Source organism: Oncorhynchus clarkii, chromosome 26, assembly GCF_045791955.1.
Source record: "Oncorhynchus clarkii lewisi isolate Uvic-CL-2024 chromosome 26, UVic_Ocla_1.0, whole genome shotgun sequence".
Lineage (NCBI taxonomy): Eukaryota > Metazoa > Chordata > Actinopteri > Salmoniformes > Salmonidae > Oncorhynchus > Oncorhynchus clarkii.
Window position 1 is genome coordinate 48721919 of NC_092172.1, and position 26872 is coordinate 48748790.

Sequence of the window (26872 nt, forward strand, 5' to 3'; positions counted from 1 at the left end):
CCAGTGACCAAGTCCCTAATGTCTTCCTATTCCTGATAAGGTTCTGGACAAAGTAGTGTAGTATATAGGGAATAGGCTGCCATTTGGGATCCTTCCAGTAGCTTCCATTGACCTCTATGAGATGTAACTCTCCATGTGGGATCCTTCCAGTAGCTTCCATTGGTCTCTATGAGCTGTAACTCTCCATTTGGGATCCTTCCAGTAGCTTCCATTGACCTCTATGAGCTGTAACTCTCCAGTTGGGATCCTTCCAGTAGCTTCCATTGGTCTCTATGAGCTGTAACTCTCCATTTGGGATCCTTCCAGTAGCTTCCATTGGTCTCTATGAGATGTAACTCTCCATTTGGGATCCTTCCAGTAGCTTCCATTGACCTCTATGAGCTGTAACTCTCCAGTTGGGATCCTTCCAGTAGCTTCCATTGGCCTCTATGAGCTGTAACTCTCCATTTGGGATCCTTCCAGTAGCTTCCATTGGCCTCTATGAGCTGTAACTCTCCATTTGGGATCCTTCCATTGGTCTCTATGAAATGTAACTCTCCATTTGGGATCCTTCCAGTAGCTTCCATTGGTCTCTATGAGATGTAACTCTCCATTTGGGATCCTTCCAGTTGCTTCCATTGGTCTCTATGAGATGTAACTCTCCATTTGGGATCCTTCCAATAGCTTCCATTGGTCTCTATGAGATGTAACTCTCCATTTGTCACCGCAGCGCTGACATCATCATCATCACACTCCTCTTAACTCCTCTTTTCCACTCCAGGCGTAAAACTGTTTTATTTTCCAAGTGCATTGTGGGTAAGGGGGAAAAAAAATGCCCCCGCCCGTCCAAGGCAGTAGTGTTTAACTGGCTCCGATGATTCTTCTGGAGTTTTCTTTCCCTATAAACCCCCCCGACTCAGATCTTCCCCCTTTCCATTAATCCACCAGTGTTTCCAACCAGTGACGTCAGCAGCGGTCTAATGTTCTGCTGACTGCTGCAGTTTATTGTAGTAGGTGCAGCTGATGGCCGTATAATTACATAGTCATTTAAAAAAAAAACTTATGTCCCTTTTTAAATGTACTACCTCTGTACGAACTGTGATGCTGAAGTTGAGCTAGACTATATTTCATTGTGGTTCAGGGAAAAAAAACATTGCTTGTTTGATGAGAAACCTTGCCTGAGACCTAAAGACTGAGGCTTCAGCTCAGCAGGCCTTGTATTAGCTCTCTGAGAGAATGTCTCAAGGCTTCAGCTCAGCAGGCCTTGTATCAGGTCTCTGAGAGGATGTCAAGGCTTCAGCTCAGCAGGCCTTGTATCAGGTCTCTGAGAGGATGTCAAGGCTTCAGCTCAGCAGGCCTGGTATCAGCTCTCTGAGAGAATGTCTCAAGGCTTCAGCTCAGCAGGCCTTGTATCAGGTCTCTGAGAGGATGTCAAGGCTTCAGCTCAGCAGGCCTTGTATCAGGTCTCTGAGAGGATGTCAAGGCTTCAGCTCAGCAGGCCTTGTATCAGCTCTCTGAGATAATGTCTCAAGGCTTCAGCTCAGCAGGCCGACACAGTCTTCAAACACGTATACCCGTGGTCCTGGACTGGTCCGGAACACGTGTGTGTGTGTGTGTGTGTATATATATACTAGTGGTTCTGGACTGGTCCGGAACACGTGAGCACACTGAGACCTGACTCGGACCACCCATAGAGAGAGAGACAGAGACAGGTAGTGCCAAGTGTAAACAAACAAGATGCCAAGTCATTATACCTTGGAGCTGTAGCAGAGTGGGCAAGATGCTAAGTCATTATACCTTGGAGCTGTAGCAGAGTGGGCGAGATGCTGACATGTCATTATTCATTTCCTACTTCTTAAAGTGGCTTTGTGTGTACTGTAGTTTAGTATAACTCCTCCTGACTTGTCCAGGCCTGTAGCTCCTGACAGTCTGTTCCCTACTGTTCCACAGGGTTATAGTATGGAGCTGGCCCCCTGTTCCCCACTGTTCCACAGGGTTATAGTATAGAGCTGGCCCCCTGTTCCACAGGGTTATAGTATGGAGCTGGGCCCCTGTTCCCTACTGTTCCACAGGGTTAAAGTATGGAGCTGGCCCCCTGTTCCACAGGGTTATAGTATGGAGCTGGCCCCCTGTTCCCTACTGTTCCACAGGGTTATAGTATGGAGCTGGTCCCCTGTTCCACAGGGTTATAGTATGGAGCTGGCCCCCTGTTCCCTACTGTTCCACAGGGTTATAGTATGGAGCTAGCCCCCTGTTCCCTACTGTTCCACAGGGTTATAGTATGGAGCTGGCCCCCTGTTCCACAGGGTTATAGTATGGAGCTGGGCCCCTGTTCCCTACTGTTCCACAGGGTTATAGTATGGAGCTGGTCCCCTGTTCCACAGGGTTATAGTATGGAGCTGGCCCCCTGTTCCACAGGGTTATAGTATGGAGCTGGGCCCCTGTTCCCTACTGTTCCACAGGGTTAAAGTATGGAGCTGGCCCCCTGTTCCACAGGGTTATAGTATGGAGCTGGCCCCCTGTTCCCTACTGTTCCACAGGGTTATAGTATGGAGCTGGTCCCCTGTTCCACAGGGTTACAGTATGGAGCTGGCCCCCTGTTCCACAGGGTTATAGTATGGAGCTGGCCCCCTGTTCCCTACTGTTCCACAGGGTTATAGTATGGAGCTGGCCCCCTGTTCCCTACTGTTCCACAGGGTTATAGTATGGAGCTGGCCCCCTGTTCCACAGGGTTATAGTATGGAGCTGGCCCCCTGTTCCCCACTGTTCCACAGGGTTATAGTATGGAGCTGGCCCCCTGTTCCACAGGGTTATAGTATGGAGCTGGCCCCCTGTTCCACAGGGTTATAGTATGGAGCTGGCCCCCTGTTCCCTACTGTTCCACAGGGTTATAGTATGGAGCTGGCCCCCTGTTCCACAGGGTTATAGTATGGAGCTGGCCCCCTGTTCCCTACTGTTCCACAGGGTTATAGTATGGAGCTGGCCCCCTGTTCCCTACTGTTCCACAGGGTTATAGTATGGAGCTGGCCCCCTGTTCCCTACTGTTCCACAGGGTTATAGTATGGAGCTGGGCCCCTGTTCCCCACTGTTCCACAGGGTTATAGTATTGAGCTGGCCCCCTGTTCCACAGGGTTATAGTATGGAGCTGGCCCCCTGTTCCCTACTGTTCCACAGGGTTATAGTATGGAGCTGGCCCCCTGTTCCACAGGGTTATAGTATGGAGCTGGCCCCCTGTTCCCTACTGTTCCACAGGGTTATAGTATGGAGCTGGCCCCCTGTTCCCTACTGTTCCACAGGGTTATAGTATGGAGCTGGTCCCCTGTTCCACAGGGTTATAGTATGGAGCTGGCCCCCTGTTCCACAGGGTTATAGTATGGAGCTGGCCCCCTGTTCCCTACTGTTCCACAGGGTTATAGTATGGAGCTGGCCCCCTGTTCCCTACTGTTCCACAGGGTTATAGTATGTAGCTGGCCCCCTGTTCCCTACTGTTCCACAGGGTTATAGTATGGAGCTGGTCCCCTGTTCCACAGGGTTATAGTATGGAGCTGGCCCCCTGTTCCCTACTGTTCCACAGGGTTATAGTATGGAGCTGGCCCCCTGTTCCACAGGGTTATAGTATGGAGCTGGCCCCCTGTTCCACAGGGTTATAGTATGGAGCTGGCCCCCTGTTCCCTACTGTTCCACAGGGTTATAGTATGGAGCAGGCCCCCTGTTCCACAGGGTTATAGTATGGAGCTGGCCCCCTGTTCCACAGGGTTATAGTATGGAGCTGGCCCCCTGTTCCACAGGGTTATAGTATGGAGCTGGCCCCCTGTTCCCTACTGTTCCACAGGGTTATAGTATGGAGCAGGCCCCCTGTTCCACAGGGTTATAGTATGGAGCTGGCCCCCTGTTCCACAGGGTTATAGTATGGAGCTGGCCCCCTGTTCCACAGGGTTATAGTATGGAGCTGGCCCCCTGTTCCACAGGGTTATAGTATGGAGCTGGCCCCCTGTTCCACAGGGTTATAGTATGGAGCTGGCCCCCTGTTCCACAGGGTTATAGTATGGAGCTGGCCCCCTGTTCCACAGGGTTATAGTATGGAGCTAGCCCCCTGTTCCCTACTGTTCCACAGGGTTATAGTATGGAGCTGGCCCCCTGTTCCCTACTGTTCCACAGGGTTATAGTATGGAGCTGGCCCCCTGTTCCCTACTGTTCCACAGGGTTATAGTATTGAGCTGGCCCCCTGTTCCACAGGGTTACAGTATGGAGCTGGGCCCCTGTTCCCTACTGTTCCACAGGGTTATAGTATGGAGCTGGCCCCCTGTTCCACAGGGTTATAGTATGGAGCTGGCCCCCTGTTCCCTACTGTTCCACAGGGTTATAGTATGGAGCTGGCCCCCTGTTCCCTACTGTTCCACAGGGTTATAGTATGGAGCTGGCCCCCTGTTCCCTACTGTTCCACAGGGTTATAGTATGGAGCTGGCCCCCTGTTCCACAGGGTTATAGTATGGAGCTGGCCCCCTGTTCCACAGGGTTATAGTATGGAGCTAGCCCCCTGTTCCACAGGGTTATAGTATGGAGCTGGCCCCCTGTTCCACAGGGTTATAGTATGGAGCTGGCCCCCTGTTCCACAGGGTTATAGTATGGAGCTGGCCCCCTGTTCCACAGGGTTATAGTATGGAGCTGGGCCCCTGTTCCCTACTGTTCCACAGGGTTATAGTATGGAGCTGGCCCCCTGTTCCCTACTGTTCCACAGGGTTATAGTATGGAGCTGGCCCCCTGTTCCACAGGGTTATAGTATGGAGCTGGCCCCCTGTTCCCTACTGTTCCACAGGGTTATAGTATGGAGCTGGCCCAGCTGACTCAGGAAGTGACTGTACAGTTGTAGTCTAGCTGACTCAGGAAGTGACTGTACAGTTGTAGTCTAGCTGACTCAGGAAGTGACTGTACAGTTGTAGTCTAGCTGACTCAGGAAGTGACTGTACAGTTGTAGTCTAGCTGACTCAGGAAGTGACTGTACAGTTGTAGTCTAGCTGACTCAGGAAGTGACTGTGCAGTTGTAGTCCAGCTGACTCAGGAAGTGACTGTGCAGTTGTAGTCTAGCTGACTCAGGAAGTGACTGTACAGTTGTAGTCTAGCTGACTCAGGAAGTGACTGTACAGTTGTAGTTGAGTCAGGAAGTGACTGTATTGTCCGTGAGGTTAAAGTGTGAGGGTCAATCCCCAACCTAACCTAACCCTAACCTCTGCAGTCATCGGTTGACTAAACGGTTGGAGACCTATGTTGCATATTGTTTTCACAGGTCATGTGTCTGATGGCTAGGCGTGCGATACATTCTTCTAGCCCCTGTTCTATCAAACTCTGTTCAGCGTGGGTAATGATTTGGATAGACGTTTCCTTTTTATTAAAAGACGTTCCTGTGGAGAGTTTGTCCAGGTGGTTATTGCAGACTGAGTGAACAGGAGAGTATCTTTTTAAGTGAAGAGAGAAATGTGGTTCACCCTGAAAGACTGCTTCTTTATATAGGTCAACAACACCTGCCCGTACTGGATCAACAATATTCAACAGTATTCTGTAGCTCTGACAGCTCTGTCTGACTCTATACACTAGAGGGAAGAATGTGGGGAGCTTGGCGACGTCTTACTGCTACCCCCTGTATTGATGCACAGACAATGTTTGCTTCTCAAATGGAGCCCTATTCCCTATATAGTGCACTACATTAGACCAGAGCCCTATTCCCTATATAGTGGTATTACTATAGACCAGAGCCCTATTCCCTATATAGTGGTACTACTATAGACCAGAGCACTATTCCCTATATAGTACACTACATTAGACCAGAGCCCTATTCCCTATATAGTGGTATTACTATAGACCAGAGCCCTATTCCCTATATAGTGGTACTACTATAGACCAGAGCCCTATTCCCTATATAGTGGTACTACTATAGACCAGAGCCCTATTCCCTATATAGTGGTACTACATTAGACCAGAGCCCTATTCCCTATATAGTGGTATTACTATAGACCAGACCCCTATTCCCTATATAGTGGTACTACTATAGACCAGACCCCTATTCCCTATATAGTGGTACTACTATAGACCAGAGCCCTATTCCCTATATAGTGGTACTACTATAGACCAGAGCCCTATTCCCTATATAGTGGTACTACTATAGACCAGAGCCCTATTCCCTATATAGTGGTACTACTATAGACCAGAGCCCTATTCCCTATATAGTGGTACTACTATAGACCAGAGCCCTATTCCCTATATAGTGGTACTACTATAGACCAGAGCCCTATTCCCTATATAGTGGTACTACTATAGACCAGAGCCCTATTCCCTATATAGTGGTACTACTATAGACCAGAGCCCTATTCCCTATATAGTGGTACTACTATAGACCAGAGCCCTATTCCCTATATAGTGGTACTACTATAGACCAGAGCCCTATTCCCTATATAGTGGTACTACTATAGACCAGGGCCCTATTCCCTATATAGTGGTACTACTATAGACCAGAGCCCTATTCCCTATATAGTGCACTACATTAGACCAGAGCCCTATTCCCTATATAGTGGTATTACTATAGACCAGAGCCCTATTCCCTATATAGTGGTACTACTATAGACCAGAGCACTATTCCCTATATAGTACACTACATTAGACCAGAGCCCTATTCCCTATATAGTGGTATTACTATAGACCAGAGCCCTATTCCCTATATAGTGGTACTACTATAGACCAGAGCCCTATTCCCTATATAGTGGTACTACTATAGACCAGAGCCCTATTCCCTATATAGTGGTACTACATTAGACCAGAGCCCTATTCCCTATATAGTGGTATTACTATAGACCAGACCCCTATTCCCTATATAGTGGTACTACTATAGACCAGACCCCTATTCCCTATATAGTGGTACTACTATAGACCAGAGCCCTATTCCCTATATAGTGCACTACATTAGACCAGAGCCCTATTCCCTATATAGTGGTACTACTATAGACCAGAGCCCATTCCCTATATAGTGCACTACATTAGACCAGAGCCCTATTCCCTATATAGTGCACTACTATAGACCAGAGCCCTATTCCCTATATAGTGGTACTACTATAGACCAGAGCCCATTCCCTATATAGTGCACTACATTAGACCAGAGCCCTATTCCCTATATAGTGCACTACTATAGACCAGAGCCCTATTCCCTATATAGTGGTACTACTATAGACCAGAGCCCATTCCCTATATAGTGCACTACATTAGACCAGAGCCCTATTCCCTATATAGTGCACTACTATAGACCAGAGCCCTATTCCCTATATAGTGGTACTACTATAGACCAGAGCCCATTCCCTATATAGTGCACTACATTAGACCAGACCCCTATTCCCTATATAGTGCACTACTATAGACCAGAGCCCTATTCCCTATATAGTGGTACTACTATAGACCAGAGCCCATTCCCTATATAGTGCACTACATTAGACCAGGGCCCATTCCCTATATAGTGCACTACATTAGACCAGGGCCCTATTCCCTATATAGTGCACTACTTTAGACCAGAGCCCTATTCCCTATATAGTGGTACTACTATAGACCAGAGCCCTATTCCCTATATAGTGGTACTACTATAGACCAGAGCCCTATTCCCTATATAGTGGTACTACTATAGACCAGAGCCCTATTCCCTATATAGTGGTACTACTATAGACCAGAGCCCATTCCCTATATAGTTCACTACATTAGACCAGAGCCCTATTCCCTATATAGTGCACTACTATAGACCAGAGCCCTATTCCCTATATAGTGGTACTACTATAGACCAGAGCCCATTCCCTATATAGTGCACTACATTAGACCAGGGCCCATTCCCTATATAGTGCACTACATTAGACCAGGGCCCATTCCCTATATAGTGCACTACTATAGACCAGAGCCCTATTCCCTATATAGTGGTACTACTATAGACCAGAGCCCTATTCCCTATATAGTGGTACTACTATAGACCAGAGTCCTATTCCCTATATAGTGGTACTACTATAGACCAGAACCCTATTCCCTATATAGTGGTACTACTATAGACCAGAGCCCTATTCCCTAAATAGTGGTACTACTATAGACCAGAGCCCTATTCCCTATATAGTGGTACTACTATAGACCAGAGCCCTATTCCCTATATAGTGGTACTACTATAGACCAGAGCCCTATTCCCTATATAGTGGTACTACTTTAGACCAGAGCCCTATTCCCTATATAGTGGTACTACTATAGACCAGACCCCTATTCCCTATATAGTGGTACTACTATAGACCAGAGCCCTATTCCCTAAATAGTGGTACTACTATAGACCAGAGCCCTATTCCCTATATAGTGGTACTACTATAGACCAGAGCCCTATTCCCTATATAGTGGTACTACTATAGACCAGAGCCCTATTCCCTATATAGTGGTACTACTTTAGACCAGAGCCCTATTCCCTATATAGTGGTACTACTATAGACCAGAGTCCTATTCCCTATATAGTGGTACTACTATAGACCAGAGCCCTATTCCCTATATAGTGGTACTACTATAGACCAGGGCCCTATTCCCTATATAGTGGTACTACTATAGACCAGAGCCCTATTCCCTATATAGTGGTACTACTATAGACCAGACCCCTATTCCCTATATAGTGGTACTACTATAGACCAGACCCCTATTCCCTAAATAGTGGTACTACTATAGACCAGAGCCCTATTCCCTATATAGTGGTACTACTATAGACCAGAGCCCTATTCCCTATATAGTGGTACTACTATAGACCAGAGCCCTATTCCCTATATAGTGGTACTACTTTAGACCAGAGCCCTATTCCCTATATAGTGGTACTACTATAGACCAGACCCCTATTCCCTATATAGTGGTACTACTATAGACCAGAGCCCTATTCCCTAAATAGTGGTACTACTATAGACCAGAGCCCTATTCCCTATATAGTGGTACTACTATAGACCAGAGCCCTATTCCCTATATAGTGGTACTACTATAGACCAGAGCCCTATTCCCTATATAGTGGTACTACTTTAGACCAGAGCCCTATTCCCTATATAGTGGTACTACTATAGACCAGAGTCCTATTCCCTATATAGTGGTACTACTATAGACCAGAGCCCTATTCCCTATATAGTGGTACTACTATAGACCAGGGCCCTATTCCCTATATAGTGGTACTACTATAGACCAGAGCCCTATTCCCTATATAGTGGTACTACTATAGACCAGGGCCCTATTCCCTATATAGTGGTACTACTATAGACCAGACCCCTATTCCCTATATAGTGCATTACTTTTGAACAGAGCCTGGCACTATATAGGGTATAATTTGGAACGCAGGCAATACTCCTTGGGAAGTAGAACGGTTTCCCCCAACTCATTTTGTTAGCAGCTGACTGGCTATTCTGAAATGACTCGGTCACTGTTGATACTGAGGTTTTATATCCACTATTCTGAAATGACTCGGTCACTGTTGATACTGAGGTTTTATATCCACTATTCTGAAATGACTCGGTCACTGTTGGTACTGAGGTTTAATATCCACTATTCTGAAATGACTCGGTCACTGTTGATACTGGGGTTTAATATCCACTATTCTGAAATGACTCGGTCACTGTTGATACTGAGGTTTTATATCCACTATTCTGAAATGACTCGGTCACTGTTGATACTGAGGTTTTATATCCACTATTCTGAAATGACTCGGTCACTGTTGATACTGAGGTTTTATATCCACTATTCTGAAATGACTCGGTCACTGTTGATACTGAGGTTTTATATCCACTATTCTGAAATGACTCGGTCACTGTTGGTACTGAGGTTTTATATCCACTATTCTGAAATGACTCGGTCACTGTTGATACTGGGGTTTTATATCCACTATTCTGAAATGACTCGGTCACTGTTGATACTGTAAGGAGGTTTAATCATGAGACTTTGAAAAGAAACCTTTCTCTTTCTTAGAGGGAGGAGTGTTTTAAATGTTTACTGCTTCCACTGTTTCTCCATGTTGTTTATTTTATTTTGAGTTCTCTAGGAGTGAGTCACATCCTGGTTTGGTTTCCCTTTCTGGTTTCCCTCTTCAAGTAGATGAGGCTTTCCCCTCCTTTTTCTTTTCCTGTGAGTAGAGCTGGCTTCCCTCCAAGTAGGAGAGGCTTTTACTGTGAGTAGAGCTGGCTTCCCTCCAAGTAGGAGAGGGTTTTACTGTGAGTAGAGCTGGCTTCCCTCCAAGTAGGAGAGGCTTTTACTGTGAGTAGAGCTGGCTTCCCTCCAAGTAGGAGAGGGTTTTACTGTGAGTAGAGCTGGCTTCCCTCCAAGTAAGAGAGGCTTTTACTGTGAGTAGAGCTGGCTTCCCTCCAAGTAGGAGAGGGTTTTACTGTGAGTAGAGCTGGCTTCCCTCCAAGTAGGAGAGGGTTTTACTGTGAGTAGAGCTGGCTTCCCTCCAAGTAGGAGTGGGTTTTCCTGTGAGTAGAGCTGGCTTCCCTCCAAGTAGGAGAGGGTTTTACTGTGAGTAGAGCTGGCTTCCCTCCAAGTAGGAGAGGGTTTTACTGTGAGTAGAGCTGGCTTCCCTCCAAGTAGGAGTGGGTTTTCCTGTGAGTAGAGCTGGCTTCCCTCCAAGTAGGAGAGGGTTTTACTGTGAGTAGAGCTGGCTTCCCTCCAAGTAAGAGAGGGTTTTACTGTGAGTAGAGCTGGCTTCCCTCCAAGTAGGAGAGAGTTTTCCTGTGAGTAGAGCTGGCTTCCTTCCAAGTAGGAGAGGGTTTTCCTGTGAGTAGAGCTGGCTTCCCTCCAAGTAGAAGAGGGTTTTCCTGTGAGTAGAGCTGGCTTCCCTCCAAGTAGGAGAGGGTTTTACTGTGAGTAGAGCTGGCTTCCCTCCAAGTAGGAGAGGGTTTTCCTGTGAGTAGAGCTGGCTTCCCTCCAAGTAGGAGAGGGTTTTACTGTGAGTAGAGCTGGCTTCCCTCCAAGTAGGAGAGGGTTTTACTGTGAGTAGAGCTGGCTTCCCTCCAAGTAGGAGAGGGTTTTCCTGTGAGTAGAGCTGGCTTCCCTCCAAGTAGGAGAGGGTTTTACTGTGAGTAGAGTAATCTGGTCATCTTTTACCATCAGCACAGCTATCAGTCTATGTAGTAGTCTACATAGTGACCATACATACCATAGTAATATGACTGAGTAGTCTACATAGTGATATGACTGAGTAGTCTACATAGTGACCATACATACCATAGTAATAGGACTGAGTAGTCTACATAGTGACCATACATACCATAGTAATATATGACTGAGTAGTCTACATAGTGACCATACATACCATAGTAATATGACTGAGTAGTCCTCATAGTGACCATACATACCATAGTAATATATGACTGATTAGTCTACATAGTGACCATACATACCATAGTAATATGACTGAGTAGTCTACATAGTGACCATACATACCATAGTAATATGACTGAGTAGTCTACATAGTGACCATACATACTGTAGTAATATGACTGAGTAGTCTACATAGTGATATGGCTGAGTAGTCTACATAGTAATATGACTGAGTAGTCTACATAGTGACCATACATACCATAGTAATATGACTGAGTAGTCTACATAGTGACCATACATACTGTAGTAATATGACTGAGTAGTCTACATAGTGGTATGACTGATTAGTCTACATAGTAATATGACTGAGTAGTCTACATAGTGACCATACATACCATAGTAATATGACTGAGTAGTCTACATAGTGACCATACATACTGTAGTAATATGACTGAGTAGTCTACATAGTGGTATGACTGAGTAGTCTACATAGTAATATGACTGAGTAGTCTACATAGTGACCATACATACCATAGTAATATGACTGAGTAGTCTACATAGTGACCATACATACCATAGTAATATGACTGAGTCGTCTACATAGTGACCAAACATACTGTAGTAATATGACTGAGTAGTCTACATAGTGATATGACTGAGTAGTCTACATAGTGATATGACTGAGTAGTCTACATAGTGACCATACATACCATAGTAATATGACTGAGTAGTCTACATAGTGACCATACATACTGTAGTAATATGACTGAGTAGTCTACATAGTGATATGACTGAGTAGTCTACATAGTGACCATACATACCATAGTAATATGACTGAGTAGTCTACATAGTAATATGACTGAGTAGTCTACATAGTGGTATGACTGAGTAGTCTACATAGTGACCATACATACCATAGTAATATGACTGAGTAGTCTACATAGTGACCATACATACCATAGTAATATGACTGAGTAGTCTACATAGTGACCATACATACCATAGTAATATGACTGAGTAGTCTACATAGTGACCATACATACCATAGTAATATGACTGAGTAGTCTACATAGTGACCATACATACTGTAGTAATATGACTGAGTAGTCTACATAGTAATATGACTGAGTAGTCTACATAGTGACCATACATACCATAGTAATATGACTGAGTAGTCTACATAGTGACCATACATACCATAGTAATATGACTGAGTAGTCTACATAGTGATATGACTGAGTAGTCTACATAGTAATATGACTGAGTAGTCTACATAGTGATATGACTGAGTAGTCTACATAGTGATATGACTGAGTAGTCTACATAGTAATATGACTGAGTAGTCTACATAGTAATATGACTGAGTAGTCTACATAGTAATATGACTGAGTAGTCTACATAGTGACCATACATACCATAGTAATATGACTGAGTAGTCCTCATAGTGACCATACATACCATAGTAATATGACTGAGTAGTCTACATAGTGACCATACATACCATAGTAATATGACTGAGTAGTCCTCATAGTGACCATACATACCATAGTAATATGACTGAGTAGTCTACATAGTGACCATACATACCATAGTAATATGACTGAGTAGTCCTCATAGTGACCATACATACCATAGTAATATGACTGAGTAGTCTACATAGTGACCATACATACCATAGTAATATGACTGAGTAGTCTACATAGTGACTATACATACCATAGTAATATGACTGAGTAGTCTACATAGTGACCATACATACCATAGTAATATGACTGAGTAGTCTACATAGTGACCATACATACCATAGTAATATGACTGAGTAGTCTACATAGTGACCATACATACCATAGTAATATGACTGAGTAGTCTACATAGTGACCATACATACCATAGTAATATGACTGAGTAGTCTACATAGTGACCATACATACCATAGTAATATGACTGAGTAGTCTACATAGTAATATGACTGAGTAGTCTACATAGTGACCATACATACCATAGTAATATGACTGAGTAGTCTACATAGTGACCATACATACCATAGTAATATGACTGAGTAGTCTACATAGTGACCTGAGTAGTCTACATAGTGACCATAGTAATATGACGGAGTAGTCTACATAGTAATATGACTGAGTAGTCTACATAGTGACCATACATACCATAGTAATATGACTGAGTAGTCTACATAGTGACCATACATACCATAGTAATATGACTGAGTAGTCTACATAGTGACCATACATACCATAGTAATATGACTGAGTAGTCTACATAGTGACCATACATACCATAGTGATATGACTGAGTAGTCTACATAGTGACCATACATACCATAGTAATATGACTGAGTAGTCTACATAGTGACCATACATACCATAGTGATATGACTGAGTAGTCTACATAGTGACCATACATACTGTAGTAATATGACTGAGTAGTCTACATAGTAATATGACTGAGTAGTCTACATAGTGACCATACATACCATAGTAATATGACTGAGTAGTCTACATAGTGACCATACATACCATAGTAATATGACTGAGTAGTCTACATAGCTATATGACTGAGTAGTCTACATAGTAATATGACTGAGTAGTCTACATAGTGATATGACTGAGTAGTCTACATAGTGATATGACTGAGTAGTCTACATAGTAATATGACTGAGTAGTCTACATAGTAATATGACTGAGTAGTCTACATAGTAATATGACTGAGTAGTCTACATAGTGACCATACATACCATAGTAATATGACTGAGTAGTCCTCATAGTGACCATACATACCATAGTAATATGACTGAGTAGTCTACATAGTGACCATACATACCATAGTAATATGACTGAGTAGTCCTCATAGTGACCATACATACCATAGTAATATGACTGAGTAGTCTACATAGTGACCATACATACCATAGTAATATGACTGAGTAGTCCTCATAGTGACCATACATACCATAGTAATATGACTGAGTAGTCTACATAGTGACCATACATACCATAGTAATATGACTGAGTAGTCTACATAGTGACTATACATACCATAGTAATATGACTGAGTAGTCTACATAGTGACCATACATACCATAGTAATATGACTGAGTAGTCTACATAGTGACCATACATACCATAGTAATATGACTGAGTAGTCTACATAGTGACCATACATACCATAGTAATATGACTGAGTAGTCTACATAGTGACCATACATACCATAGTAATATGACTGAGTAGTCTACATAGTGACCATACATACCATAGTAATATGACTGAGTAGTCTACATAGTGATATGACTGAGTAGTCTACATAGTGATATGACTGAGTAGTCTACGTATTAATATGACTGAGTAGTCTACATAGTGACCATACATACCATAGTAATATGACTGAGTAGTCTACATAGTAATATGACTGAGTAGTCTACATAGTGACCATACATACCATAGTAATATGACTGAGTAGTCTACATAGTGACCATACATACCATAGTAATATGACTGAGTAGTCTACATAGTGACCATACATACCATAGTAATATGACTGAGTAGTCTACATAGTAATATGACTGAGTAGTCTACATAGTGACCATACATACCATAGTAATATGACTGAGTAGTCTACATAGTGACCATACATACCATAGTAATATGACTGAGTAGTCTACATAGTGACCATACATACCATAGTAATATGACTGAGTAGTCTACATAGTGACCATACATACCATAGTGATATGACTGAGTAGTCTACATAGTGACCATACATACCATAGTAATATGACTGAGTAGTCTACATAGTGACCATACATACCATAGTGATATGACTGAGTAGTCTACATAGTGACCATACATACCATAGTAATATGACTGAGTAGTCTACATAGTGACCATACATACTGTAGTAATATGACTGAGTAGTCTACATAGTAATATGACTGAGTAGTCTACATAGTGATATGACTGAGTAGTCTACATAGTGATATGACTGAGTAGTCTACATAGTAATATGACTGAGTAGTCTACATAGTGACCATACATACCATAGTAATATGACTGAGTAGTCTACATAGTGACCATACATACCATAGTAATATGACTGAGTAGTCTACATAGTGACCATACATACCATAGTAATATGACTGAGTAGTCTACATAGTGACCATACATACCATAGTAATATGACTGAGTAGTCTACATAGTGACCATACATACCATAGTAATATGACTGAGTAGTCTACATAGTGACCATACATACCATAGTAATATGACTGAGTAGTCTACATAGTGACCATACATACCATAGTGATATGACTGAGTAATCTACATAGTAATATGACTGAGTAGTCTACATAGTGACCATACATACCATAGTAATATGACTGAGTAGTCTACATAGTGATATGACTGAGTAGTCTACATAGTGACCATGCATACCATAGTAATATGACTAAGTAGTCTACATAGTGACCCTACATACCATAGTTAAGTCACTTCAGTCATATTACAAGGTAGATTGGACTAAGACACTTTAGTTTCCTGTTCAGTCAATTGGTTCTGAACACACACACACACACACACACACACACACACACACACACACACACACACACACACACATTCACACACACACACACACTACTCTGCCCTGAGAACTCACGTATGCACACACACACACTACTCTGCCCTGAGAACTCACGTATGCACACACACACACACAAACACACACTACTCTGCCCTGAGAACTCACGTATGCACACACACACTACTCTGCCCTGAGAACTCACGTATACACACACACACACACTACTCTGCCCTGAGAACTCACGTATACACACACACACAGACAGACTGTCCCAGAACACACTGTGACCACCTCACATGACTATAGTTTAGGCCTTTAGCCAGGACTAGAGTGTTCCATTGGTTCAACATGGTCTGCCTCCCCAATGGCACCCTATTCTGTAATATAGTGCACTATATTAGTTATGGGCCCATAGAGTAATACATTTGATATCGTGAATAGGATGCTGTTTGGGACACAGCCATGTTTACTGTCTGTGCCAGCTGGCCAGTCCTCAGGGTCTTATGGGAAATTATTTGCCCCCTATAGCCTCCTAAAAGGACTGGAGTGGAGAATGTCATCAATGACTGAGGCCTTTTTAGATAGACTGGCAGGGCCCCTGGGCTGCTGTGTTGTTCTGGTACTTTTAGAAAGACTAGCAGGGCCCCTGGGCTGCTGTTCTGTTCTGGTACTTTTAGAAAGACTAGCAGGGCCCCTGGGCTGCTGTTCTGTTCTGGTACTTTAGAAACACTAGACTGGCAGGGCCCCTGGGCTGATGTGTTGTTCTGGTACTTTTAGAAAGACTGGCAGGGCCCCTGGACTGCTGTTCTGTTCTGGTACTTTAGAAACACTAGACTGGCAGGGCCCCTGGGCTGATGTGTTGTTCTGGTACTTTTAGAAAGACTGGCAGGGCCCCTGGACTGCTGTGTTCTGGTACTTTTAGAAAGACTGGCAGGGCCCCTGGGCTGCTGTGTTGTTCTGGTACTTTTAGAAACACTAGACTGGCAGGGCCCCTGGGCTGCTGTGTTGTTCTGGTACTTTTAGAAACACTAGACTGGCAGGGCCCCTGGACTGCTGTGTTGTTCTGGTACTTTTAGAAAGACTGGCAGGGCCCCTGGACTGCTGTGTTGTTCTGGTACTTTTAGAAACACTAGACTGGCAGGGCCCCTGGACTGCTGTGTTGTTCTGGTACTTTTAGAAAGACTGGCAGGGCCCCTGGACAATAGAGAGGGGGGGAAGACATGGACAATAGAGAGGGGGGGGAACATGGACAATAGAGAGAGGGGGGGGAACATGGACAATAGAGAGAGGGGGGGGAACATGGACAATAGAGAGAGGGGGGGAACATGGACAATAGAGAGAGGGGGGGGAACATGGACAATAGAGAGAGGGGGGGGAACATGGACAATAGAGAGAGGGGGGGGAACATGGACAATAGAGAGGGGGGGGGGGGACATGGACAAGAGAGGGGGGGGGGGACATGGACAATAGAGAGGGGGGGGGACATGGACAATAGAGAGGGGGGGGGAACATGGACAATAGAGAGGGGGGGGAACATGGACACTAGAGAGTAGGGAACATGGACACTAGAGAGTAGGGAACATGGACAATACAGAGGGGGGAACATGGACAATAGAGTTGGTATTCATTGAGGACTGAGGCTTTTTAGAGAATAGACTGGGCTGGTACTATAGCTATGTCCCAATTCTCCACCCTTTTCCTGAAGTGTACACTGTGTACACACACTCCGCCATGAATGAATGAATTCCATGTCCGTCTCAGATCTCCCGTTGGCGACCCATCCCTTATGGGATTTAAAGGGATTGGTGTAAGCATTGGGAGGAGGGAGCTTCCACCATTTTTGGGGGTTAAATCCATGCAAGAAAGTGTGTACAAAGTGTACACTTTGGGAGAAGGGTGGAGAATCAGGACATAGCCTTTTGAGGTGTTCTGAAGAAGGGTGGGGAGGGAATCTGAGGTGATTTTAAAAAAGGCTGACAGTGTCATTACTGTTGACTCGCTGCCATTCTGTTGTTAAAGGACAGGTGAAACATGTAGGGACTATTCCCATTCTGTTGTTAAAGGACAGGTGAAACATGTAGGGACTATTCCCATTCTGTTGTTAAAGGACAGGTGGAACATGTAGGGACTATTCCCATTCTGTTGTTAAAGGACAGGTGGAACATGTAGGGACTATTCCCATTCTGTTGTTAAAGGACAGGTGGAACATGTAGGGACTATTCCCATTCTGTTGTTAAAGGACAGGTGGAACATGTAGGGACTATTCCCATTCTGTTGTTAAAGGACAGGTGGAACATGTAGGGACTATTCCCATTCTGTTGTTAAAGGACAGGTGGAACATGTAGGGACCATTTCATGATGTTTCTGGTAACTGTGGGCTGGAACAGTTCCCTGTTATAACAAGCATGTGAGAACATATCTATATAGTTAGTGCAGTACTTTTTAGCCAGAGACTCATAAGGGTTCTCCGTTAGGAATAGGCACTAGTCTGCTTCCTACATCACACCCTATTCCCTGGTTAGGGCACTACTTTTAACCAGAGACTCCATTAGGAATAGGCACTAGTCTGCTTCCTATATCACGCCCTATTCCCTGGTTAGGGCACTACTTTTAACCAGAGACTCCATTAGGACTAGGCACTAGTCTGCTTCCTAAATCACACCCTATTCCCTGGATTAGGGGACCTTTTTGTGCTCTCACTTTGATGCCCTGGCCTTAAGTGCTGCTCTATGTAGAGAATAGGGTCCCATTTTCAGAGTGGTCCCTAAACAGAAACTATACGTGTGCTTGAGTTGTTGTTTCTGCAGGATGTTCCTCCCTGACGCTGTACGTTACTGTGCCTGGAACTGACTCGGAGTCAGTCTTATCTCCTGCTCTGTTGTTCGTTACTGTGCCTGGAACTGACTCGGAGTCAGTCTTATCTCCTGCTCTGTTGTTCGTTACTGTGCCTGGAACTGACTCGGAGTCAGTCTTATCTCCTGCTCTGTTGTTCGTTACTGTGCCTGGAACTGACTCGGAGTCAGTCTTATCTCCTGCTCTGTTGTTCGTTACTGTGCCTGGAACTGACTCGGAGTCAGTCTTATCTCCTGCTCTGTTGTTCGTTACTGTGCCTGGAACTGACTCGGAGTCAGTCTTATCTCCTGCTCTGTTGTTCGTTACTGTGCCTGGAACTGACTCGGAGTCAAGTCAGTCTTATCTCCTGCTCTGCTGTTCCTTTGTTGTGCTGTGATTTGCTGACGACACACTGCTTCCTGTTGTTGCCTGGCTGTGTGTCAATATGCTGAGTTGAAATTGCAGACCGTTCACCTTTTCCCTACTTTGGGAGGGACGTTAGACCGTTCCTCCAATCAGAATCTTTCCAGGTCCTTGATATCCTCACTTATGGACTGTCCTCTTCAATTCAAACCACATTTTTTTCAATGGAGACTGAAAATGCCATTTCTTTGTGGATTTTTGATGTGTTGCTTGGCGTCCATTGTCCTGCTGGAAAATGACAGTTGTGGATTTGTGAAGTCTCCTAGCAGTTTTGACTAAAATGTCCTGTTACTGGGTAGTTCATGATCCTGTTGACCTTAACAAGGGCCCCATAACATCAAGGACCCCTCACCATATTTTACAGGAGGTATGTCCCATAACATCAAGGACCCCTCACCATATTTTACAGGAGGTATGTCACATAACATCACGGACCCCTCACCATATTTTACAGGAAGTATACCCCATAACATCAAGGACCCCTCACCATATTTTACAGGAGGTATGTCCCATAACATCAAGGACCCCTCACCATATTTTACAGGAGGTATGTCACATAACATTAAGGACCCCTCACCATATTTTACAGGAGGTATGAAGTTCTTTTCTGCGGAGGATTCCTCTTTTCGATGCCACTGGTGTCCGTGGCCAAAGAGCCTAATTTTCCTGTAATTTTACCAAAACACCGGTCCCAATCCAAGTGCCAAACGCCGTTTAGCCAACGCCGTTTAGCCAACGGCGCCAATAATTATGGACCTGATTTCAGGGTGCCAATAATTATGGACCTGATTTAGGATGCCAATAATTATGGACCTGATTTAGGGTGCCAATAATTATGGACCTGATTTAGGGTGCCAATAATTATGGACCTGATTTAGGGTGCCAATAATTATGGACCTGATTTAGGGTGCCAATAATTATGGACCTGATTTAGGATGCCAATAATTATGGACCTGATTATAGGGTGCCAATAATTATGAACCTGATTTAGGGTGCCAATAATTATGGACCTGATTATAGGGTGCCAATAATTATGAACCTGATTTAGGGTGCCAATAATTATGGACCTGATTTAGGGTGCCAATAATTATGGACCTGATTATAGTTACTTTACTGGGCTTGTTTGTTCTTGGGAGTTTTTAGTCTTTTGGAGCACAAGTCCAGACAGCCATGTGCAATCATTTCCTTTAGATGAGTCACCTTCAAAGAATACACACTGTGATGGGGCAATGTGTGTGTGTGTGTGTGTGTGTGTGTGTGAACACACTTGGCTAGAACGCTGATGATGATGGTCACATTTACCAATGTGACCATGGGTGTGCCTCTAATGGCACCCTATGCCCTATGTAGTGCCCTACTTTCGACCAGGGCCGTAGGTTAGGGCACCCTATTCCCTATGTAGTGCCCTACTTTCGACCAGGGCCGTAGGGAAGGTTCTAGAAGGAGCCACATTGAGTTGGGGTTAGGGAAGGTTCTAGAAGGAGCCACATTGGGTTAGGGAAGGTTCTAGAAGGAACCACATTGAATTAGGATTAGGGAATGTTCTAGAAGGAGCCACATTGAGTTGGGGTTAGGGAAGGTTCTAGAAGGAACCACATTGAATTAGGATTAGGGAATGTTCTAGAAGGAGCCACATTGAGTTGGGGTTAGGGAAGGTTCTAGAAGGAGCCACATTGGGTTAGGGAAGGTTCTAGAAGGAGTCACATTGAGTTAGGGTTAGACTACAGAGGGCTCATGGTCTGTGAGTCTGATCTCTGTGATCTCTGACATGGAGGCATAGATCAGACTCATTTAAATACAGAGACAGGAAATGCCAAACTAGCTAATCATATCTGGGTCAACTCCACAGGGCAAAGGCCTCCTGTCTCTCTCTCTCTCTCTTTCTGTCTCTCTCTCTCTTTCTGTCTCTCTCTCTCTTTCTGTCTCTCTCTCTCTCTTTCTGTCTCTCTCTCTTTCTGTCTCTCTCTCTCTTTCTGTCTCTCTCTCTGGCTTTTTCTCCATCTCTCATTCTAGGTTGTGTAATCTTTCTTACCTTGAAACTCATGTAATTGACTTGTTATCATACTTGGGTAATGTACATGGCAGTTGGGATAGATGTTGGAACACTAGCCTACTTGTTTGTTAAACTCTTATCAAAGGACTTTAATTTCCCTCCTCCCACACAGCCTGCAAGGGCTCCGTTCCACAATGCTGCAGTTTCAGAGATCACCAATCACCTGGGCCTCGCCTGGGCCTCGCCTGGGCCTCGCCTGGGCCTCGCCTGGGCCTCGCCTGGCCGTCGCCTGGGCCTCGCCTGGGCCTCGCCTGGGCCTCGCCTGGCCCTCGCCTGGCCCTCGCCTGGCCCTCGCCTGGCCCTCGCCTGGCCCTCGCCTGGCCCTCGCCTGGCCCTCGCCTGGGCCTCGCCTGGCCCTCGCCTGGCCCTCGCCTGGCCCTCGCCTGGCCCTCGCCTGGCCCTCGCTGGCCGTTAGCGACAGTGACTAAGTTCATGGCAGGGTACTGGGTGGAGGCCAGCTAGCGACAGTGACTAAGTTCATGGCAGGGTACTGGGTGGAGGCCAGCTAGCGACAGTGACTAAGTTCATGGCAGGGTACTGGGTGGAGGCCAGCTAGCGACAGTGACTAAGTTCATGGCAGGGTACTGGGTGGAGGCCAGCTAGCGACAGTGACTAAGTTCATGGCAGGGTACTGGGTGGAGGCAGGCTATTGATTTGATATTTAACAGTCTGATGGCCTTGAGATAGAAGCTGTTATTCAGTCTCTCGGTCCCTGCTTTTATGCACCTGTACTGACCTCGCCTTCTAGTTGGTAACGGGGTGAACAGGCAGTGGCTCGGCTGGTTGATGTCCTTGATGATCTTCTAGTTGGTAACGGGGTGAACAGGCAGTGGCTCGGCTGGTTGATGTCCTTGATGATCTTCTAGATGATAGCGGAGTGAACAGGCAGTGGCTCGGCTGGTTGATGTCCTTGATGATCTTCTAGATGATAGCGGAGTGAACAGGCAGTGGCTCGGCTGGTTGATGTCCTTGATGATCTTCTAGATGATAGCGGAGTGAACAGGCAGTGGCTCGGCTGGTTGATGTCCTTGATGATCTTCTAGATGGTAGCGGAGTGAACAGGCAGTGGCTCGGCTGGTTGATGTCCTTGATGATCTTCTAGATGATAGCGGGGAGAACAGGCAGTGGCTCGGCTGGTTGATGTCCTTGATGATCTTCTAGATGATAGCGGGGTGAAGAGGCAGTGGCTCGGCTGGTTGATGTCCTTGATGATCTTCTAGATGATAACGGGGTGAACAGGCAGTGGCTCGGCTGGTTGATGTCCTTGATGATCTTCTAGATGATAGCGGAGTGAACAGGCAGTGGCTCGGCTGGTTGATGTCCTTGATGATCTTCTAGATGATAGCGGGGTGAACAGGCAGTGGCTCGGCTGGTCTCCTGTGAAGTATTGACTCGCGACCTACGGCCTCGTTCCCTGATACGGGTCTCACCTACTCCCATCTCCCCTGCAGCCCCCCAATAGCAGAGACTGCCCCCCCCCCCCCCAGACTGCCCCCCCCAGACTGCCCCCCCCCAGACTGCCCCTCCCAGACTGCCCCCCCCCCCCCCCCCCCCCCACCAGGCTCCACCCAGACTGATCCTCCCAGACTGCTCCTCCCAGTCTGCCCCCCTAGGCTCTTCCCAGACTGCCCCCCCCCCACCAGGCTCCACCCAGACTGATCCTCCCAGACTGCTCCTCCCAGTCTGCCCCCCTAGGCTCTTCCCAGACTGCCCCCTCCCCCCTAGGCTCCTCCCAGACTGCCCCCTCTCCCCCAGGTTCCTCCCAGACTGCCCCCAGCTTCCACACCTAGTAGGTAAAGGCTGTCAAAAGGCAATCTATCGATGGCTGGTCAGGGCCTCCACACCCAGCTGACAGAGGCTATATCCATCTATTTTGTCATGGCTGAGGTGTTTTAGTTTGATCTCCAGGGCTGTGGTCAGAGGTGAGGTATTTCTCTCTTCCCTGTGACACACGGCTCCTGGCTCCTGTGGTGGAGTTGCATGGTTTCATGCTATTGGTGCTCGTCTTGTTGTCTCATCAGTCTTCTCTTCCTTAGATCACTTGCCCCCTTATCAGCTGGCGTTGTTCCTTGGGCAGAATTCCAAATCAATTCCTAGCCAGTAGCCACTCCTGTAAACCTGAAGACATTAGACATGTGTGAGCAATTTACCCTACTGCTTACTTAACCCAATGCTTTCAGATCTGATAGACCGGTCAGCAAGCAGGGTCTAGGGATATTCAGTGATGAGCTCAGGTCTTCTTGGATAGCTCTTCTTCTCAGCCCTCTCAGCTGTTGTTGTGGACCCCCCCGGCATCCGCCAAGCGCCCCTCTTTAATGATGTGGTTTGGGACGAGGTCAGGGCCGGGCAGTGCTGTGTTTGGGTCAGGGTCACGTGTTGTTGCTGTGTGACTCATCTGCCCTGTTTATCACCCTGTATACACACACCGTATCAGTATCAGAGGCATTAGCTAGTTTTACACCCGAGCCCAGTGGCCTTGAGACTCCATCCATAGCTCAGCCACTCCTGTCTCTATATATCCTGTCTCTTTCCACGGCCTGACTCTCTACGTATCCTGTCTCTTTCCACGGCCTGACTCTCTACGTATCCTGTCTCTTTCTACGGCCTGACTCTCTACGTATCCTGTCTCTTTCCACGGCCTGACTCTCTTTCCACGGCCTGACTCTCTACGTATCCTGTCTCTTTCCATGGCCTGACTCTCTACGTGTCCTGTCTCTTTCCACGGCCTGACTCTCTACGTGTCCTGTCTCTTTCTACAGCCTGACTCTCTACGTGTCCTGTCTCTTTCTACGTATCCTGTCTCTTTCTACAGCCTGACTCTCTACGTATCCTGTCTCTTTCTACGTATCCTGTCTCTTTCTACGGCCTGACTCTCTACGTGTCCTGTCTCTTTCTACGGCCTGACTCTCTACGTGTCCTGTCTCTTTCCACGGCCTGACTCTCTTTCCACGGCCTGACTCTCTACGTATCCTGTCTCTTTCCACGGCCTGACTCTCTACGTATCCTGTCTCTTTCTACGGCCTGACTCTCTCCGTATCCTGTCTCTTTCCATGGCCTGACTCTCTACGTATCCTGTCTCTTTCCACGGCCCGACTCTCTACGTATCCTGTCTCTTTCCACGGACTGACTCTCTACGTATCCTGTCTTTTTCCACGGCCTGACTCTCTACGTATCCTGTCTTTTTCCACGGCCTGACTCTCTACGTATCCTGTCTCTTTCCACGGCCTGACTCTCTACGTATCCTGTCTCTTTCCACGGCCTGACTCTCTACGTATCCTGTCTCTTTCCACGGCCTGACTCTCTACGTGTCCTGTCTCTTTCCACGGACTGACTCTCTACGTATCCTGTCTCTTTCCACGGCCTGACTCTCGTCTCTACACAGTTTATTCTGGAAGTTTCAGACCCCTTCCCTTTTCCACATGTTGTTAAGTGACAGCCATATTCTAAAATAGATTAAATAAAAACATTTCCTCATCAATCTGCAAACAATACCTCGTTATGACAAAAATAAAACAAGTTTTTAGAAATGTTTGCAAAGGTATTAAAAATAAAATAAACACTTTTAAAACACCTTATTTACATAAGTATTCAGACGCTTTGCAATGAGACTCTAAATTGAGCTCAGGTGCATCCTGTTTCCATTGATCATCCTTGAGCTGTTTCTACAACTTGATTGGAGTCCACCTGTGGTAAATTAAATTGATTGGACATGATTTGGAAAGGCACACACCTGGCTATGTTGGATCCCATAGTTGACAGTGCATGTCAGAGCAAAAACCAAGCCATGAGGTCGAAGGAATTGTCCGTAGAGCTCCAAGACAGAATTGTGTCGAGGTACAGATCTGGGGAAGGGTAGCAAAAAATTTCTGCAGCATTGAAGGTCCCCAAGAACACAGTGGCCTCCATCATTCTTTAATGGAAAGAAGCTTGGAACCACCAAGAGTCATCGGGAGAGAAGGGCCTTGGTCAGGGAGGTGACCAAGATCCCGATGGTCACTCTGACAGAGCTCCAGAGTTCCTCTGTGGAGAAGGGAGAACCTTCCAGAAGGACAAGCATCTCTGCACCAATCAGACCTTTATGGTGGAGTGGCCAGACGGAAGCCACTCCTCAGTAAAAGGCAAATGACAGCCCGCTTGGAGTTTGGGGTTTGAACCTAAAAGACTGACCATGAGAAACCAGATTCTCTGGTCTCAATGAAACCAAGATTGAACTCTTTGGCCTGAATGCCAAGCGTCACGTCTGGAGGAGACCTGGCACCATCCCTACGGTGAAACATGGTGGTGGCAGCATCATGCTGTGGAGATGTTTTTCAGCTGGGACTGGGAGACTTGTCAGGTACGATGGAATTATGAACGGAGCAAAGTACAGAGAGATCCTTGATGAAAACCTGCTCCAAAGTGCTCAGGACCTCAAACTGGGGCAAAGGTTCACCTTCCAACAGGACAACGACCCTAAGCACACAGCCAAGACAACGCAGGAGTGGCTTTGGGACAAGTCTATGAATGTCCTTGAGTGGCCCGGACTTGAACCCGATCTAACATCTCGGGAGAGACCTGAAAATAGCTGTGCAGCGGCGCTCCCCATCCAACCTGACAGAGCTTGAGAGGAAACTCCCCAAATACAGGTGTGCCAAGCTTGTAGCTTCACACCCAAGATGACTGGAGGCTGTAATCGCTGCCAAAGTGCTTCAACAAAGTACTGAGTAAAGGGTCTGAATACTGATGTACATGTGATATATAACTTATTTTCTATTTTTTACAAGCATTTCTAAAAAAAAACTTTTTATTTAGTTTTGTCATTGTGTGGTATTGTATATTTAGATTAATGGGGGAAATGATTTAATCCATTTTAGAATAAGGCTGTAACGTAACAACGTGGGGGGAAATCAAGGGGTCTGAAAACTTTCTGAATGCCACTGTGTTCTCTGGCTTGGACTCAGAGGTCAGAGAGTTGGCAGCGTACACGGAGATATGAGATGTGGTGGTGGTGGTGTGTTCTGCCATTAGAAACACCCACAACATACTTTGATTTTCTGGGAGAAGCAGCTAATCCTTCTCCATGTGTGCCCTGCTCATGACTCCTGAACAATGACGTGATCTGACCTGTTGAATGTATGGAATGTTCTCGTTGGAGTGATTCCAGATACCTCGTCCTCCTGTATCCTAAACATGACTGTCAGATCAGGAGAGAGTGGAGCAGGTATCCAGATACCTTGTCCTCCTGTATCCTAAACATAACAACAGTCAGATCAGGAGAGAGTGGAGCAGGTATCCAGATACCTCATCCTCCTGTATCCTAAACATAACTGTCAGATCAGGGGAGAGTGGAGCAGGAATCCAGATACCTTGTCCTCCTTTATCCTAAACATAACAACAGTCAGATCAGGAGAGAGTAGAGCAGGAATCCAGATACCTCGTCCTCCTGTATCCTAAACATAACAGTCAGATCAGGGGAGAGTGGAGCAGGTATCCTGATACCTCGTCCTCCTGTATCCTAAACATAACAACAGTCAGAACAGGGGAAAGTGGAGCAGGTATCCAGATACATTGTCCTCCTGTATCCTAAACATAACTGTCAGATCAGGAGAGAGTGGAGCAGGTATCCAGATACCTCGTCCTCCTGTAGCCTAAACATAACAACAGTCAGATCAGGGGAG

At 45.8% G+C, this 26872-nt stretch overlaps 1 protein-coding gene across 6 annotated transcripts in view; it reads left to right on the top strand.

Annotated features, from left to right (window-relative positions):
• Window positions 1-26872, top strand: part of LOC139384528 (FH1/FH2 domain-containing protein 1-like) — a 143553-nt gene that overhangs the window by 16484 nt on the left and 100197 nt on the right. The window lies entirely within an intron of this gene.